Genomic DNA, 20,823 nt, shown 5'->3' on the forward strand with positions numbered 1-20,823 from the left:
ACAAGCAACAGTTAAAAAAAAAAGTTGATTCTAGAAATGAGACAAAGTGATAGTGCCACACATATATCACATAGGTGGATAGAAGCAATCCTCAGACCACAGGTTATGCTTCCATTCCGTCCTTCACATCCTTCATCCAAGGAGAGACAACACTTGTAGAAAAAAAGGGTCAATCATGCCCATAAACTGTCAATCAACTGCCAATCATAGGACAGGCAAGGCAACATCGCTGAAGCGATAGGATACCCTGACACAGAAGCAGGAGGCAGGCTATCCCAGGCAAGTTGAACCACTACCACCACCATCACCACCATTATCACTTTGAACATCTCCCCTGCAGTCCTGATGGAGAAAGTCTAAAACTCTGAACCTGAAAGCCTTGAAAATAATAATGCTTATAGTCCAAAGCTGAAAACCATTATCCTTTTAATAACTGGGAATTATCATTGTCACCATGCGGTTTAGCAATTAATTTAGCAAGTACTGTAGCCATATCTATTGAAGAACCAGAAAAGAAATTTCTAGTCATTAAACTCTGGCACAATAGCATGGTACAATATCAGAAACCACTATGATTCTAACACAGTAATTTTAAAATTTTTCTATTTGTATCCCTGGGACTTAGCACAGTATTTTGTATATAGCAAATGCCTAATAAATGTAAAGAGTAGGAAAGGGGATTTAATAAATACCTACTTAATTGTCAGATACTGTGCTATGTGCACTTTTACAAATATCTCATATCAGGGAGCACAGGCAAATTATAGAAATGTGGACATAGATATAAAAAGGTATAAAAGTGGGTTACACAGAGAAAAAAGAATGATTTAAAGTGGTGTTATCATTAAGTACATGGAAGGAAATTGAATAAGTTAAGGCTAGAAATCAGAAATGATTGTAGATCTGGGGGGGGGGGGGGGGGAAGACTGTAATAAGGAGCCACTGAAGATATTGAGTAGATAATTGGCTAGATCTATGAATATGGGAGAATATTCTGGCAGCAGTGTGAAGAATACATTAGAAACACAGATGTAGAAATAATCTAGGTTAATCTATAGGAGTGCCTATAAGGAGATAGTATAGATGGCGGAGAAGATACACGCCACTTTCTAAGCTCTTCTCTTACCCTCTTTATCAATATTATATCGAGCCTCAAAAATAGTCTTGACTGCTACAATTCGTAAAGATAAGAAGTAGAACAACTCACCGGCCGAAGAAAATCTGCAGTCTCCCCAAAAAAGGTTGGTTCCGGGGCCAGGGGGGAGATCAGCGCAGACGGGAGAGAAATTAGGTTCTGAGGAGAGCCTCAAACCGAAAGTGAAAGCACAGATCTCAGCACAAGCGCAGCCCCAACCCGCAGTACGGGGCTTTTCCTTGGGGCAGTTGTGATCCTGCACCGCAGGAGGATGTAGCCCGGGTTAGCCTCCAATCTGTGCAGTGGGGAGCTCTGCTTGGGGCCATAGAGCTTTTCCAGGGCCGATTTGCATCAGGCAGAGATTCTGGGGCAGAGTTTGCAGCGGTCTGCGGTCAGCTGCTAATACTCACAGTCCCACAAGAGGCTCCGGCCTGGGGCAGTGACACTTTCACCCCTTAGTCTCTAGCTGAGGCCAATCGCTAACCCACACAGCCTTACTGGGCACTTAGATAGCTTGGCCAGTGCTGAATCCACTTCCTGTTGGGGGAAGGGAAAACTCTCCCAGAAACCCAACCCGGGCCGGAAATGGTTTCTCCCCCTGCTCTGCAGAGGAAGCTGGAACCCCTTTCCGGGAGACCCCCTAAATTTTAAAACATGAATAAAAAGATGAAAAGAACGATCACACTTCAGCAGAAAAAGAGAGGTCAGCAAACCTGAAGAACCCAAAACAAAAATGCATCAGACTGTCCTTTATATGATGCCTAAGAAGAACCATTAAAAGTCCCCAAAAGAGGTTAGGATAAATGGGGAAAGGAAAGAAAGCCACAAGAAAAACCCTAAAAGAAGAAAAGTTAAAAATTCGGAAGTGGAAATAAAATTGGAATTGAAAAATAAAGAATTACTAGAAAGTAGGATTTTTAAATTGAAAGAAAAAAATTACTTAAAATTAGGAAAGGAAAAAATCCCAGACCAAAAAATACTTTAAAACCTAATTGAACATTAAGAAGAAAAAAGCTAAAAGAAAATAATTTTAAAAATCAGAACTGAACAATAGAAACTAATATTCAGGCAAGAATCAAATAAGCAAAAACAAAAAAAAATGACAAATTGAAAAAAAATTGAATTATCCTTTTAAAACAGACTTGGAAAAATGTCTAGGAGAATCTGGGATTATTGGACTTTCCAAAACTGATGATGAAAAAAGAGCCTGATACTATTTTACAAGAAATCTCGAAATGCCAGAGTTAGAACGGAAGGTAAAATAGGCATTGGTTTAAATGAACACCTTCAAAAAACCCTAAAAATAAAACCCCGGAATAGGGCCAAATTTGAACTATCAGATGAAGGAAAAATTTTACAAGCACCAAAAAAAACCATTTAAATACGGGAAAAAATACCCAAGACTCGCCTCCAAAAAGGGGAAGGGCCTGGAAATGATATTCTGAAAGGCCAAAGAACTTGGGATGCAGCCAAGAAAAATACCCATAAGTGAGCATTTTCCCAGGGAAGATGGAAAAAAAACAAATGAATTCCATTTGTTTCTGAAGAAAAAACCAGAATAAAACAAAATTTGATCTCCCCAACCAAGAACCAAGAGATGAAAAAGGTAAAAATAACCTTAGAACTGTATTTCATTGTGGATTACAAAAAAAACATTAAATTTGTTTAATGATATAACATAAAAAGGGAAAGGAAAAGGGTATGGCAGAATAATGGAAGGAGGGCAAAAAAGGGAAACCATCCCCAAAAGGAAAGGAAACAATTCCTTCTGAGGGAATTTGAGGGGGAGGAACATTAATTTACTCCTCCATGGTTAAAAAAAAAAATAATTACATTTGTTTTAGAAAATTTCTCCCCCTTTAAAACGGGGAGAGGAAAGGGAAAAAAAAAAAGAGAAAAAGGAAGGAAGGGGAAAAGACCCAAAGGGGAGGAGGGGTTATAAAGGGTGCCCCTGAACAAGAAATATAAGTTTAAAAGGGGAAAGAGGGTTGGGGGAGGCAAATGGAAAGCATAATCGGGGGAAGATGGGGTAAAGGTTTAATTCAACCCTAAATGTGGAATAGAACCCAAAAGGAGGGGAAGCCTGGACAAAAGTGAACCCTACAAATGTTGTTTACAAAAAACATTTAAAGCAGGGAAACATATGAAAAGGTAAAAAGGCTGGACAAAATCTATTATTTAGTGAAGCAAAAAGAGGGTAGTCCATCCGACGCAAAAAACAAAAATTGATCTAATTAAAAGAGATAAGGAAGGAAACTACATCTTGCTAAAGGGGGCATAAATAACGAAGCAATATCAATATTAAAATATTGCCTAAATGTTGGATCCAACTTCCTAAAGGAGAAGTTAAGAGTTTGCAAGAAGAAAATAGACAACAAAATGTAATAGGGAGATCCAACCTTGCACCTCAGAATTAGACAAATGCAAAACAAAATAAGAAAGAAATTAAAGAATAAATAGAAATTGAAAAATTGGTAAGGGATCTTTGGAGAAAATTGAATGGAATGAAAGGAAATATACTTTCTTCTCAGAGTTCATGGAACCATTCAAAAAATTGACCATATATTAGGACATAAAGACCTAAAATTAAAAGCAAAAAGCAGAAATAAAATGCTTTCTTTTCAGATCATGATGCAATAAAAACTACATTAACAAAAGTTGGGAAATAGACCAAAAAAGTAATTGAAATAAAAATCCATCTTAAAGAATGATTGGGGAAGCAGAAAATTAAGATAAATTGTAATTTATAAGATAATGACAAGATGAACGTCAAACCAAAATTTGTGGGATGCAGCCAAAGGGAAAAAGGTTTTTAATCCTTAGAGGCTTCGAATAAAAAAGAAAGAAAAGTTAATAATTGGTTAACTAAAAAAATAAAAAAAGACCAAATTAAAAAACCCCCAATCAAATACTAAATTAAATTTAAAATTAAAAGGAGAAATTAAAAATATTGGAAAAAAAAAAACATTGAACTAATTAAAAAACTGATTGGTTCTATGAAAAGCCAATAAAAGTTTTGGTAAATCTGATTAGAAAAGGAGGGAGGAAAATAAATTAGATCTTAAAAATGAAAAAGGAGAACTTTCCACCAATGAAAGGGAAATTAAGAAATAATAAAGATTTTGCTCAACTTTATGCCTAAATTTGATAACCTAAGGAAATGGATCACCTAAAAATATAGACTTCCAGACTAAAAGGAGGAAGTAAATTTTGGGAATATCCCCTTTAAAAAAGAAATAGAAAGGTAATTAAACAACCCCCAAAAAAATCCCCGGACCAATGGATTTAATTGAATTTTCCAAACATTTAAAGAACAATTGGCCCTAATGCTATATAAAATTTTGAAAAATAGGGAATGAAGGAGTCCACCAAATTCCTTTATGCCAAAATGGTAAATACCTAAACCAGGTAGGCTGGAGAAAAAAATTATAGACCAATCTCCCTAATAAATTGATGCTAAAATCTTAAATAAATATTATAAAAAAGACTAAGAAAATCATCTCCAAATAATACACTATGATCAAGTAGGATATATACCAGGGAATCGGGCTGGTTAATATTAGGAAAACTATCAAATAATTGGCCTGTTAATAACCAAATTAAAAAAAACATTGTCACCAATAGATGAAAAAGATTTGAAAAACAAATCCATTCCTATTAAAAAACACTGAGGAAATAAATGGACTTTTCTAAAATAATCAGCAGTATCTTTTAAAACCATAGTAACACAATGTTGGAGACAAATGAAACCATTCCAATAAGATTAGGAAACAAAGGAAAAAGGGTTACTACATTTTATTTTATTGTATTAGAAACGCTAGTTTTTAAATAAGAGCTGAAAAGATTAGGGATAAGAATGAATGAGGAAACCAAATTATCATCTTTGCTGTGACATGATCAAATTTAGAAACCCAGTTCTCTGAAAAGTTATTAGGTAATCCACAACTTTAGAAAGTTGTTTATAAAATAAACCCAATAAGTTACATTCTTATATTACTAAAAAAACGTCAATTACAAAAGAAAATTCCATTTAAAGTAACCTTATTATAAAATATTTAGAATCATCTGCCAAGGGAAAATAGAAATTTCTGAGCAAAATTACAGACCACTTTTCACACGAATTAAGTCTGATCTCCAATTGAAAAAATATTAAATGCTCTTGGATAGGCGAGCAAATATAATAAAAGAAATTACCTAAACTAATCTATTTTTTCATCCAATTTCCCCAAAAAACTTTTAATGACCTGAAAAAAACAAAAAGTTCAATGGAAAAAAAAGGTTAAGAAACGAAGTTAATGGAAAAAAAATGAAGGTTAAGCTTAAGATCTAAAATTATATTAAAAAGCAACAAAACTATTTATTGGCTAAGGAATAGATTAGGGAAGTGGAATAGAAGGTTTTGGATAAAACAGTCAACAAATAAAACCCTATCTTTGAAAACCCAAAGATCCCAGGATAAGTTTGATAAAATGTAAATTGAAACTAATATGGCAGAAACTAGGCATTGATCCATACTTAACACCAAAACCAAGATAACAAAATGGGTTATGACCTAGGAAAAGAATAAATTATTAATAAATTAGAGGAACACAGGAAGTTTCCCTCAGACCTGTGGGGGAACCCTTTAACCAAAGAAGAACTAGAACTTACCCATAAAATAGAAAATTTCATTATACAAACTGAAAAGTTTTTGTACAAAAAAAACTAATGCAGAAAGATTGAAAAAATAAATGGGAAAATATTTTTTACAGTCAAAGGTTCCATAAAGGCCCATTTCCAAAAATATAGAAATTAACTCTAATTTATAAAAATCAATTCTCCAATTAAAATGGTCAAAGGATATGAACAGACAATTCTCAGATGAAGAAAATTGAAACATTTCTTATATGAAAATGTCCAAGTTTTTAATAAAAATGCAAATTAAGAAATCTAAGATACCACTCACCTGTGATTGGATAATAAGGAAAATTAATGATGATTGTTGGAGGGGGATTGGAACATATAGCATTGTTGGTGGAGTTGTGAACGAATCCAACCATTTTGGAGAGTAGTTTGGAACTATGCTCAAAAAGTTATCAAACTGTGCATACCCTTTGATCCAGCAGTGTTACTACTGGGATTATATCCCAAAGAGATTATAAAGAAGGGAAAGGGACCTGTATGTGCACGAATGTTTGTGGCAGCCCTTTTTGTAGTGGCTAGAAACTGGAAACTGAATGGATGTCCATCAGTTGGAGAATGGCTGAATAAATTGTGGTATATGAATATTATGGAATATTACTGTTCTGTAAGAAATGACCAACAGGATGATTTCAGAAAGGCCTGGAGAGACTTACACGAACTGATGCTGAGTGAAATGAGCAGGACCAGGAGATCATTATATACTTCAACAACAATACTATATGATGACCAGTTCTGATGGACCAGGCCATCCTCAGCAACGAGATCAACCAAATCATTTCCAATGGAGCAGTAATGAACTGAACCAGCTATGCCCAGAAAAAGAACTCTGGGAGATGACTAAAAACTATTACATTGAATTCCCAATCCCTATATTTATGCACACCTGCATTTTTTGATTTCCTTCACAAGCTAATTGTACAATATTTCAGAGTCTGATTCTTTTTGTACAGAAAAATAACGTTTTGGTCATGTATACTTATTGTGTATCTAATTTATATTTTAATATATTTAACATCTACTGATCATCCTGCCATCTAGGGGAGGGGGTGGGGGCGTAAGAGGTAAAAAATTGGAACAAGAGGTTTGGCAATTGTTAATGCTGTAAAGTTACCCATGCATATATCCTGTAAATAAAAGGCTATTAAATAAAAGCAAAAAAAAAAAAAAAAAAAAAGGAGATAGTATATGTGGAAATAGAGACAAGGGGACAAATGCAAGAACAAACTTGATGACTGATTAAATGTAAAAGATAAGGGATAGTACCAATATAATACCAAAATTTCAAAATGGCAAACAAGATAAGGTGAGTACATTGATAGAAATAATGAAGTTGGAAAAAGGATCAGTACTAGGGGGAAAGGGAATATACTGATTTTAGATATGTTAAGTTTGAAACAATGCTGGATAATTCCCATAGGTAGTTGGAGAGACATATTTGAAACTCAGTAGGAATGGTCAATGCTGTATATAAGTATTTAAGAATCCTCAACAGAAATCAAATTATGATCATAAATGGAATTTTCAATAAAATTATATAAGGAGGAAAGAATTAAAGATAGTACTTTGAAAATCACCCACCTTACAGAGGTCAAGAAAAGGATGAAGAATCAGAGCTAATAGAAGAGCAGTAGAATCATAACACCAGCAGAACATAAGAGGTGAAAGAAATTTCAGGTATCATTTAAGTCAACCTTCTCACTTCACACATTAAAAAATTGAAATCTGAAAAGATTAAATTACTTCCTTCAGGTCACATAGCATTTAATAAGTAATAAAGTTGGAATTTCAACCTATTTCTTGGGACTTCAGGATCTTTCTAATATCCCAGACTATCTTTTAAAAAAATAGCTTTTTGCTACATTTTGAGTTCCAAATTGTTTCCCTCCTTCCTTTCCAATCTCACACCAGAGAAAGCCAATATTTGACACAGATATGTATGTATTTATGCATATATGCACATACATACACATATATACAAGTGTGAAACCATGCAATAAATACTTCCATATATCAGTTCATTCTTTGGAGGCATATAGCATCTTTCTTCATAAGTATTCTATATTCTGGAATGACCAAACAAAGAAAAAAACTAAAAATTAAAATTCAGATTAATAAAATTCAAAGCAAAAAAGCTGTTAAACTAATAAATAAAATTAGGGATTGGTTTTATAAAAAAAAATCAATGCAATAAATAAACCATCAGTTAATTTGAACAAAAGAAAGAAGAAAATCAAATTAGCAGTATCAAAAATGAAAAGAGTATATTGACCACCAGTGAAGAGGAAATTAAAGCAATTATTAGGAATTATTTTTGTCCAATTATATGTCAATAAACCTGGTAATCTGAGTGAAATTGATAAATATTCCCCAAAATATAAATTGTCCAGGTTAACAAGAGAAAATAAAATATTTAAATAACCCTATCTTAGAAAAAGAAATTGAGCAAGCCATCAATGAACTCCCTAGGGAAAAAACCAGGGCCAAACAGGTTTACAAGTTGATTCTACCAAATATTTAAAGAATAATTCTTATAGCATTATAGTTATAATTTTAATTTATCTATATTATTTGGCAAAATAGGTGAAGAAGGATTTTATCAAAATCATTTTAAAGCACAAATATAATGCTAATACCTAAACCAGGAAAAGCTGAAACAGAGAAAGACCAATTTCCCTAATGAATATTAATGCAAAACTTTAAATAAAATATTATCAAGGAGATTATAATAATATTTCACAAGGATCATACACTATAACTAGGCAAGATTATACCTGGAATGTCAAGATGGTTTAATGTTAGAAAAACTAACTGTATAATTGACCATATAAATAGCAAAACAAGGAAAATTATTTTAACAAAGTACAGCAATCATCCCTATTAAAAAAAAAAACATTAGAGAGAAAAGGAACAAATGGAGCTTTCCTTAAAATAATTAAGTAGCATCTATCTAAAATACATCAGCATCAGCAAGCATCATCTGTAATGGGGACAGGCTAGAAGCATTCCCAGTAAGATTAAAGGTGAAGGAAGAATGCGTATTAACACCACTACTATTCAATATTATACTAAAAATTTTAGCTATGACAATAAGAGAAGAAAAAAAATTGAAGGGATTAGAATAGCCAGTGAGAAAACATTTCACTTTGCATCAGTCCAATGAAATCTTTCACAGTTTTTCTGAGAGTAGCTTGCTCAACATTTCTTATAACAAAATAATTCCATCATAATCACTTACCATAATTTATTCATTCACCCATTGATGGACATCTCCTCACTTTCCAATTCTTTACCCCCAGAAAAAACATGTTGAAAATATTTTTATATGCACGTGTCCTTTTCCTTTTTTTTTTTTTTTATTCTTTGGAGATACATACCTACTAATGGAATTACTAGGTAAAAGAGTATGCATTTTATAGCCCCTTGGACACATTTCCAAATTGTTCTACAGAATTGTTGAATCAGTTCACAATTCCACCAACAGTGAGTCAATATCTCCTTTGTCCCACATTCCTTCCAAAATTTTTTATTTTCCTCCTCTGTCATGTTAGTCAATCCAATAGGTATGAACAGTTTTAATTTGCATTTTTTTTTCAAATCAAGACTGAATTAGAGCATTTTTTAATATGGCTTTAAATAGCTTTGATTACTTCATCTGAAAACTGTTCATATTTGTTCATTATTTACCAACTGGAGAACGGCTCTTATTTTTATGAATTTGACTCATTTTTCTACACAGCTGAGAAATAAGGCCTTTATCAGTGATACTTCCATTTTTTCCACAGTTATTATTACTAACTTCATTCTCTCCAATTTATTCTACTCTGTCTCTCCTCACACCCTGTCCCTTCTCAAAAGGATTTTGTTTCTGACTTCTGCCTCCCTCAATCTGCCTTCCCTTCTATTACCCCCTTCTCTTATTCCATTTCCTTGCTACTTTCCTGTAGGTGAAGATAAATTTCTATACCCAATTGAATTTTTATGTTATTCCCTCTTTAAACCAATTCTGATGAGAATAAGGTTCACACACTTTCAGTCACCCTCTTTATTCACTCTTTTCCACTGTAAAACATCATATACCATGTTCCACTTTCACCCCAGTGAGACAGACCTTTCCTGTTGTCCCTCCAAGTTGTCTTCTTTCACTCCATCTTTGTGTGGATTCTGATATTCTGCAATTTGTTCAGAGACATTATTTATAGGAATTTGAAGGAATTTGGGAAAGAGTTGAGGCAAATCACTGCCTTTATTCTGCCATTGTGGCCTTGCCTCATGGTCCTCAAGATGGTTAGTGACTTCCTGATGAATCTTCATTAAAGTTATTAGAAAACTTCCCTTTTTCCTTTAATTGAAATTATTTCTCATTAGATTGTTTTCACCTGGAGAATTTTAGAACATGAGGTTCTTATTATACTTTTCTTTCCTGAATCCTTTGGAATCTTCTCCCTCTAAAGCTCAGGATCACATGATATACAATGTGGTTTCCAGGCAACTTTAAAGCCACCTAATTTTCTCATCCCTCCTAATGTAAGTCTTTTTGACCTCAAGATTTCAGTGGCAATTGTAAAAAAAAATATATATATACCCAATTCTTTTTTAATTCATTAAAAAAGAGAATATCTCTTTCTTTAAAAAAAATAAATAAATAAAACATGCTCCTAAAGCAATTATTTGTCTATTAAACAATTTTCTCCATTTGCAAAGGCAAGATAATGTATTAGGGCAACTGGAAAAATAAAAATTGATCTCAGGCCATGAAAGAGAGAAAAAAGGATTTTGAAATCAGGTAAGAGAATTAGAGGAAAAACTGGGAAGAAAAATTAGAGTGAAGAAAAAAACTAATGAGAAGAATGCCTTAAAAAGCAAAATTAGCCAAATGGGAAAGGAGATACAAAAGCTTCTTAAAAAATAGAATTGATGCCATACTAATCATACTGCCAAAAATTATTTTATAGAACTAGAAAAACAATAATAAGATTCATCTGGAAGAACAAAAGTTCAAGAATATCAAGAAAATTAATGAAAAAAAAAATACAAAGGATGGTGGCTCAGCTGTACCAGACCTAAAGCTATATTACAAAGCAGCAATCATCAAAACCATTTAATACTGGTTAAGAAACAGAGTGGTTTATCAGTGGAATAAATTAAACATATACAATACAATAATTAAGGCTTGTAGTAATCTAATATTTGATAAACATCCACACCCAAGCTTCTGGCCTAAGAACTCACCTTTAAACAAAAATTGCTGGGAAAACTGGAAAATAATATGTCAGAAACTTGGCCTAAACCTACATCTCACACCCCTATCAATATAAAGTCAAAGTGGATGCATTATTTGAGCTTAAAGGGTGACATCATAGGTAAATTATCTTTTGCTCTCTTATTTTGCTTATCAGATCTTTGGAGAAGAGAGGAATTTGTGACCAAAGAAGAACTAGGGAGCATTATGAAAGGCAAAATGGACAACTTTGATTACATTAAATTAAAAAGGTTTTGCACAAACAAAACCAACAGAAACAAGATTAAAAGGAAAGTAGAAAGTTGGGAGAATATGTTGTAGCCAGTGTTTCTAATAAAGTACTAATTTTCTGGCAGAAAAAGCTTTTTTTTATTTTTTTTTTTATTTAATAGCCTTTTATTTACAGGATATATGCATGGGTAACTTTACAGCATTAACAATTGCCAAACCTCTTGTTCCAATTTTTTACCTCTTACCCCCCCACCCCCTCCCCCAGATGACAGAATGACCAGTAGATGTTAAATATATTAAAATATAAATTAGATACACAATAAGTATACATGAACAAAACGTTATTTTGCTGTACAAAAAGAATCAGACTCTGAAATATTGTACAATTAGCTTGTGAAGGAAATCAAAAATGCATGTGTGCATAAATATAGGGATTGGGAATTCTTCAATGTAATGGTTTTTAGTCATCTCCCAGAGTTCTTTTTCTGGGCATAGCTGGTTCAGTTCATTACTGTTCCATTGGAAATGATTTGGTTGATCTCATTGCTGAGGATGGCCTGGTCCATCAGAACTGGCCATCATATAGTATTGTTGTTGAAGTATATAATGATCTCCTGGTCCTGCTCATTTCACTCAGCATCAGTTAGTGTAAGTCTCTCCAGGCCTTTCTGAAATCATCCTGTTGGTCATTTCTTACAGAACAGTAATATTCCATAATATTCATATACCACAATTTATTCAGCCATTCTCCAACTGATGGACATCCATTCAGTTTCCAGTTTCTAGCCACTACAAAAAGGGCTGCCACAAACATTCGTGCACATACAGGTCCCTTTCCCTTCTTTATAATCTCTTTGGGACATAATCCCAGTAGTAACACTGCTGGATCAAAGGGTATGCACAGTTTGATAACTTTTTGAGCATAGTTCCAAACTACTCTCCAAAATGGTGGGATTCGTTCACAACTCCACCAACAATGCATCAATGTCCCAGTTTTCCCACATCCCCTCCAACAATCATCATTATTTTTTCCTGTCATCTTAGCCAATCTGACAGGTGTGTAGTGGTATCTTAGAGTTGTCTTAATTTGCATTTCTCTGATTAATAATGACTTGGAGCATCTTTTCATATGACTAGAAATAGTTTCAATTTCTTCATCTGAGAATTGTCTGTTCATATCCTTTGACCATTTTTCAATTGGAGAATGGCTTGATTTTTTATAAATTAGAGTTAATTCTCTATATATTTTGGAAATGAGGCCTTTATCAGAACCTTTGACTGTAAAAATATTTTCCCAGTTTATTGCTTCCCTTCTAATCTTGTCTGCATTAGTTTTGTTTGTACAAAAACTTTTCAGTTTGGTATAATCGAAATTTTCTATTTTGTGAGCAGTAACGATCTCTAGTTCTTCTTTGGTCATAAAGTCCTTCCCCTTCCACAGGTCTGAGAAGTAAACTATCCTATGTTCCTCTAATTTATTAATAATTTCATTCTTTATGCCTAGGTCATGAACCCATTTTGACCTTATCTTGGTGTACGGCGTTAAGTATGGATCAATGCCTAGTTTCTGCCATATTAGTTTCCAATTTTCCCAGCAATTTTTATCAAACAGTAAGTTCTTATCCCAAAAGCTGGGATCTTTGGGTTTGTCAAAGACTAGGTTGCTATATTTGTTGACTGTTTTATCCCTTGAACCTAATCTATTCCACTAATCAACTAATCTACTCCTTAGCCAATACCAAATAGTTTTGGTAACGGCTGCTCTATAATATAATTTTAGATCTGGTACAGCTAAGCCACCTTCATTTGATTTTTTTTTCATTAATTCCCTTGAAATTCTTGACCTTTTGTTTTTCCATATGAACTTTGTTGTTATTTTTTCTAGGTCATTAAAATAGTTTTTTGGGAGTCTGATTGGTATAGCGCTAAATAAATAGATTAGTTTAGGTAATATTGTCATCTTTATTATATTTGCTCGCCCTATCCAAGAGCATTTAATATTTTTCCAATTGGTTAGATCAGACTTAATTTGTGTGAAAAGTGGTCTGTAATTTTGCTCATAAAGTTTCTGATTTTCCCTTGGCAGATAGATTCCTAAATATTTTATATTATCAGTAGTTACTTTAAATGGAATTTCTCTTTGTAACTCTGACTGTTGGATTTTGTTAGTGATATATAAGAATGCTGATGACTTATGTGGGTTTATTTTATAACCAGCAACTTTGCTAAAGTTGTGGATTATTTCTAATAACTTTTTAGCAGAATCTCTGGGGTTCTCTAAGTATACCATCATGTCAATCGGCAAAGAGTGATAATTTGGTTTCCTCATTGCCTATTCTTATTCCTTTAATCTCTTTCTCAGCTCTTATTGCTAAAGCTAGCGTTTCTAATACAATATTAAATAGTAACGGTGATGGTGGGCAACCTTGTTTCACTCCTGATCTTATTGGGAATGGTTCTAGTTTGTCCCCATTACATATGATGCTTACTGATGGTTTTAAATAGATGCTGCTGATTATTTTAAGGAAAAGACCATTTATTCCTATATTCTCAAGTGTTTTTAATAAGAATGGATGTTAGATTCTATCAAATTCTTTTTCTGCATCTATTGAGATGATCATATGGTTTTTGTTAATTTGGTTATTAATATGGCCAATTATACTAATAGTTTTACTAATATTGAACCAGCCTTTCATTCCTGGTATAAATCCTACTTAATTATGATGTATTATCCTGGGGATGATTTTCTGTAGTCTTTTTGCTAATATCTTGTTTAAGATTTTAGCATTAATATTCATTGGAGAGATTGGTCTATACTTTTCTTTCTCTGTTTTCAACCTACCTAGTTTGGGTATCAGTACCATGTCTGTGTCATAAAAAGAATTTGGTAGAACTCCTTCATTCCCTATTTTTCAAATAGTTTATATAGCATTAGAACTAATTGTTCTTTAAATGTTTGGTAGAATTCACCTGTAAATCCATCTGGTCCTGGAGATTTTTTCTTAGGGAGTTGATTAAAAGCTTGTTCTATTTCTTTTTTCTGAAATGGGACTATTTAAGCAATTTACTTCTTCCTGTTAATCTGGGAAGCCTGTATTTTTGGAGGTAGTCATCCATTTCACTTAGGTTATCAAATTTATTGGTATAAAGTTGGGCGAAGTAACTCCTTATTATTGCTCTAATTACCTCTTTATTGGTGGAAAGTTCTCCCTTTTCATTTTTAAGACTAAGAATTAGATTTTCCTCTTTTCTTTGTCTAATCAGATTTACCAAAGGCTTATCTATTTTATTGGTTTTTTCAAAAACCAACTCTTAATTTTATTTATTAATTCAATATTTTTTTTAACTTTCAATATTATTAATTTCTACTTTTAGTTTTAGAATTTCAAGTTTAGTATTTGATTGGGGGTTTTTAATTTGACCTTTTTCTAGCTTTTTAAGTTGCAAGCCCAATTCATTGATCTTCTCTTTCTCTATTTTATTCAAGTAAGCCTCTAAAGATATAAAATTTCCCCTTATTACTGTTTTGGCTGCATCCCACAAATTTTGGTATGATGTCTCATTGTTGTCATTATCTTGAGTAAAATTATTAATTGTGTCTATAATTTGCTATTTCACCCAATCATTCTTTAAGATGAGATTATTTAGTTTCCAATTACTTTTTGGTCTATTTACCCCTAACTTTTTGTTGAATGTAGTTTTTATTGCATCGTGATCTGAAAAGAAAGCATTTACTTTTTCTGCCTTCCTGCATTTAATTTTGAGGTCTTTATGTCCTAATATATGGTCAATTTTTGTATAGGTTCCATGAACTGCTGAGAAGATAGTATATTCCTTTCTGTCACCATTCAGTTTTCTCCAAAGATCTATCATATCTAATTTTTCTAATATTCTATTTACCTCCTTAATTTCTTCCTTATTTGTTTTGTGGTTTCATTTATCTAATTCTGAGAGTTCAAGATTGAGATCTCCCACTATTATAGTTTTGCTGTCTATGTCTTCTTACAACTCTCTTAACTTCTCCTTTAGGAAGCTAGATACTATACCTCTTGGTGAATATATGTTTACTATTGATATTGCTTCATTGTCTATAGTACCCTATAGCAAGATATAGTTTCCTTGATTATCTCTTTTAATTAGATCAATTTTTGCTTTTGCTTGATTTGAGATAAGGATGGCTACCCCTGCTATTTTTATTTCATCTGAAGCATAATAGATTCTGCTTCAGCCTTTTACCTTTACTCTGTATCTATCTCCCTGCTTTAAATGTGTTTCCTGTAAACAACATATTGTAGGATTCTGACTTTTTATCCAGTCTGCTATCTGCTCCACTTTATGGAAGAGTTCATCCCATTCACATTTATGGTTAAAATTATTAATTCTATATTTCCTACCATCATAATATCCCCAGATTAGCCTTTTCTTTTTCTTGTCTCCCCTTACCCCCTTCCCTAGTATTAAACTTATGGGCTCCATTTGCGTCAGGCAGCTCTCCTCTTTAGGACCCTTCCCTTCTCCCTTTGAATCCCTTCCCCTTTCTTGTACCCTTCCCTTATTACTCTTTTTCTTTTTTCCCTTTTCCTCTCCCACTTTTCAATGAGGTGAGAGAAGATTCTCTGTAAAACAGATATGCCAATTCTTTTCTCTTTGAGTCAACTCTGATGAGAGTAAGATTCACACAATGTTCCTCCCCCTCTCTAAGTTCCCTCAGATGTGATAGGTTTTCTTTGCCTCATCGTGGGATGTGGTTTCCCTCTTTTTATCTCTCCTTTTTCCTTTTTCTGAACCTATCCCCTTTCCATTTCTACTTCCCTTTTTTATGTTATCTGATAAAGTATTATTTCTAAAATATATAAAGAATTGGGTCAAATTTATATAAGTACAAATCATTTCCCAATTAATAAATAGTCAAAAGATATGAAAAGATAATTTTCAGATGACAAAATGAAACCCATCTACAATCATATAAAAATACTCTAAATCAATATTGACTAGAGAAATGCAAATTAAAACAACTCTAACATACCACTTCACACCTCTCAGATTGGCTAAGATGACAGGAAAAGACAATAATAAATGTTGGAGGGCATGTGGGAAAACTGGGAGACTAATGCATTGTTGGTGGAGTTGTGAAATGATTCACCCATTCTGAAGTTCAATTTAGAGCTATGATCAAAGGGCTATCAAACTCTGCATACTCTTTTTACCCAGCAGTGACATTACTGAGGCTATATCCCAGAAAGTCATAAAGGAGGGACAAAGACCCACATGTGCAAAAATGTTTATAGCAGTTCTTTTTATGATAGCAATACAATACAATACAATAAAATAATAAAGCAAAATCAAGAAAAAATAGCAGAAAATGGGAGACATCTCATCAGAAAAACAACTGATCTAAGAAAACAGATTGAGGATACATAATTTAAGAAATATGAGACTATCTGAAAACTGTAATGTCCGGGCTACCTCCGTGAAGCCCTCAGGGTCAGCCAGAGTCAGTATAAATAAAAGTCCTTGGTCTTTAGGGGGAGAAGCAGGCAAACTACCAGGATTTAGTTAAAGATCTCTTCTTAATTCTGGAGTCCTCCACCTCTCTCCTCCTCATCCAGCTGCCAAGTGAAGTCTGGCCTCTCTCACTCCATCCTCTAATCCTTGCCTACCATTATCTTTACACCAAACATTGAGCCAGCATCAATGGTGAGAAGGTCCATTTATCCAAACATATGCTCATAGAGTCATTGTCTTATATTGAATAAGTAATTAGCCTTAAGTGCTCAATTGTCTGATTCAGGCACACCTTTTCATAGATTCAGCCCTTTACAGAAAACCCTGATCAAAGAAATAGTTCAGACATCATATTTTTTAAAAATTATCAAGGAAAACTGCCCTGATATTTTAGAACCATAATTTCACATGCATAATTGTTATATTGTTTGCTTTTTCAATGCATGGGAGAGGATGTAAGAGTGAAAGAGAATTCAGAATTCAATATATAAAAATAAAAATGTTAAAATAAATATAGTTATATTAAAAGACATTACTTGTGAAAGATGCCTTTAAATGTTCCACATTAGACATTCTTTAGGATGAATTACATTCTCTTTGAGAAGAAATTTATTTCAGTGGTAATGACATATGGAAGAATCAGAAGGATTATTTGATTCTTTCCTTGGGTAGTAAAATGTACTGCAATGCTCCTTGAGATCAACTGTATAAATTTCTGATATAATTTGGACTTTACTTCACTAATTACTATACCTACCTCTTTAGCATCTTTGATTTGAACTTTAAACTTTTTTTTTGCAGAAAAGGATAGTTTGGGATTACTAAAATTCATTCTTTAATTTAACAATTTGTTCCTTTTATGGTAAATCCAACCTGTATTAAATAAAGTCTTACTCTGATGCCTTATCATAGTACATATAGTAAAGGTTATCATACCAAAGCATAATCTTTGCCAGATAAAACCACACATCAAAGACCTAAAACAAAGTGTATGTTGATCTTGTAACAATGAACAACATAGCTGAAACCAAGGATATTTGTAGATGGTGAAATTTGTGTTCAAAACAAAAGCTATCGAGTCCTGGAGAGATTGTTATCAACCATGAAAGTGCTCACACTGATGAAATGAGTCCTTGGACCATGGCCAAATTATATTCAAACACATTGTTCAATTCAGCAAACATTAATGTGTTCGTTAGATTCAAGTTACTGAACTAGTCACTGAAATAGCTTTCAATCTAGCAAGAAAAATAAAATACACATACAGAATTAAAATGCAAACAAAATGTGTTATAATAAAACATTTTGGACAGTCCAGAAAATCATGAGGTCCTGGTGGAGGAATATGCCCAATTTTTATAAAGAAAGAAGTATCTGATTTGGTTCTTAAAGCACAGTGATATTAATAGGCAGAAATGGAAGAAATGCAATTCAAGATAGGCAATATCACATAGGAGGAAAATCTGAGTAAAATTCAGATTCTAATGAAATTTCTATTTTTCTGGAGAACTTGTATAAATAAATGTTCATATTGAATAAGTGAATAGGAGAGGAAACTCTCCCATTTGTTTTTGCAGAGAACTAATAAAATTCTCCTGGAAAAAATATGTGGAGATTGTTATGAAAACCTGCTAGAGAATTGTTTCACATGAACCTACTGAGAGGACCTGCTTGAAAGCAAAGCAATAACTGCCAATAATGGGACATTGTGATCCATTAGTTCAATTGTGTGTGCTTTAAAATTTTGACATTTGGTGTGGCAGTGATGAAGGGGACAGAGCTGGAGGAATGGAGGGCCATTGATGCCAGAAAACATAAAGTCTATCTCCCATGAGAAACAAGAAGGCTGGCTCACTCAACATTGCCTGAATAATTTATTCCAAGAAGAATATTTCAGCCCTATGAAATTATTCTCTATTGCTCATCAATAGATAAGCTCATCAGCTAGATGAAAAAGAGCAGATGAGGATGGCAGAGGAAGAAATCACTAGTGAAGACTATCAAACATTTTTACAGCAACATTCAGAAATTATGAATGGTAGTGGTTTCTTCTCTATTCAAATTATAAGCAATGCCTTGAAAGTTTGAAGTTCAGAGCTGATCCTCTTCAACAGCCCAGATTATCAGAGGTTCTGGATCGATCCTATAAATGAAAGATCATTTATATGCAACTATAAATAACATTGGTTTACAATTTGAAAATTAGGAAAACAGTGGCTCAACCTAAACTCTCTCTTGACAGGTTCAAAATTATTATCATAAAAAAGAAAACAATACAAAATTATTATCAGATGCTTACCTTGTATTTTTAATGGCTCAGTTACAATAGGAAGGTTATCCTATTGTTGATAATGGTGACCTATAAGACTGTGAAGCTGACCAGCTCCTGCATATAACTTGCATAAAACAAATGCCTAGACCAAAACTCATTGAAGAAGAATTCCCTCAACTTAAAGTCAAAGAGTACATAACACAAACCTAGAGCAATCTTTAGAAGTAAGTCATTCATATGATGGAACAGGAATGTTAGATGAAGATAAGAGAATCCACAAAGAACTCTAGCAATGAGTTAACAGAAAATTGATATGGAAAATGAAAAAGCAGATCTGCTTAGAGCAATTCAACTTAGTATGCAAAGTGGTTCTAGATATTCTACAGACATCAAATATAAATTTGTCAAGATCTCTTACTTTAGAAGAACTATGAAAGAGAAAAGAAGCCTACTTTGAAAAACTACAACAGCCAAAATAGATATTACATCTACATGAAGAGCCAACAACAAAAGCAGATGCATGCACTTCAAGGGACAATGTTGTAAAAAATTACCTATGCATATGTTCGGTCAATAAAAAAGCTATATTTTTTAAAAAAAAAAAGGTAGATGCACTTGAAATTAATCCAGGTGATAATATGACTGAAGAAGACATGCTTCTATGAATGTTTTTGAAAACTGTTAGTAATAATTTGAATTCTAAAGAAAAAATAGTAAAGTAACTTTCTAAAAAATATATCAAAATATTCATATTCCCCAAAATTGACTCTTTGTGCAGGTATCTTATACAGAGTTCATTTAAGAGCTCATTTCATAAGTCAGAGTAGCATAATGCTCAGAAAGAATGAGGAGGAAGTTTACAAATAAAAATGATAGAAAATATATCTAGTTTGGAACTAAAGACAGTATCTCTCAAATATTAGCCAAAGAAGCATTCAACAATTGAATAAATACACAATAGTTTTGTAAATAATTACATTTATTCCCTTTTTGGGGTGGGTGAATAATAACCTCTCAAAATAACAATTTTTTAAAAAATCATTTGCAAGTTAACTGATAAGATTTTTTTTTCCAATTCTGTTGAATAATCTGATTTATTCCTCTCACCTTTTCATAGTTTCTCATTTCTTAATGTGCCCCAAATGGCCTGCTTGCAAATAGTGTCACTTGTCTATGATTAGAACAGGTATACTATTTAGTGAGACAGATCATGCAAACCTCTTTATTTTTATTTTCTCTGACCTCAATTCTTTTTCTATATAGCTTTCATTCCACCTTATTTGAAATTAGTTTATGTTAGGAATCATTTCCTATTATTTCAATATGCCATAAAGTGATTGTCTATGATTGGTGCATTCTAGGGTTTGAAAGGAACCCTACAAAAGAATATTCAGTTTGGGGAGAATACAACTATTTTTCAAAGTGCTTTATGAATATCTTTTCTGTTATATCAAAATGTTACAATTTTAGATGAACATCCCTATTTTAAAAACCTCAATGTCAAGTAGTTCCCAACTTTGTTAAAGAAAGTGAGAGAAATAAAGTGTGCAAGTCAGCTTGTATTAATTGTAAGACTTAAGGTCCAGGATAAGTGTCTAATGAACTAAACTGGACTCGCTCTTATCCTGCAGCTGTTTTTTGTGAATGGTGTTTTCTGTTTTACACATATTTGAAATGTATGGAAATGTAAATAAATATTGCTTGACCTATATTCCATTTAACAAAAATTTCACATATATAATATATAATAATCTTGGA

At 32.9% G+C, this 20,823-nt stretch overlaps 1 pseudogene; it reads left to right on the top strand.

Annotated features, from left to right (window-relative positions):
• Positions 1 to 2,370: 2,370 nt before the first annotated feature.
• LOC100922746 lies at positions 2,371 to 20,589 on the top strand (annotated as a pseudogene).
• Positions 20,590 to 20,823: the final 234 nt, after the last annotated feature.

The sequence above is a fragment of the Sarcophilus harrisii genome, chromosome 5 (genome assembly GCF_902635505.1).
Source record: "Sarcophilus harrisii chromosome 5, mSarHar1.11, whole genome shotgun sequence".
Taxonomy (NCBI): Eukaryota; Metazoa; Chordata; class Mammalia; order Dasyuromorphia; family Dasyuridae; genus Sarcophilus; species Sarcophilus harrisii.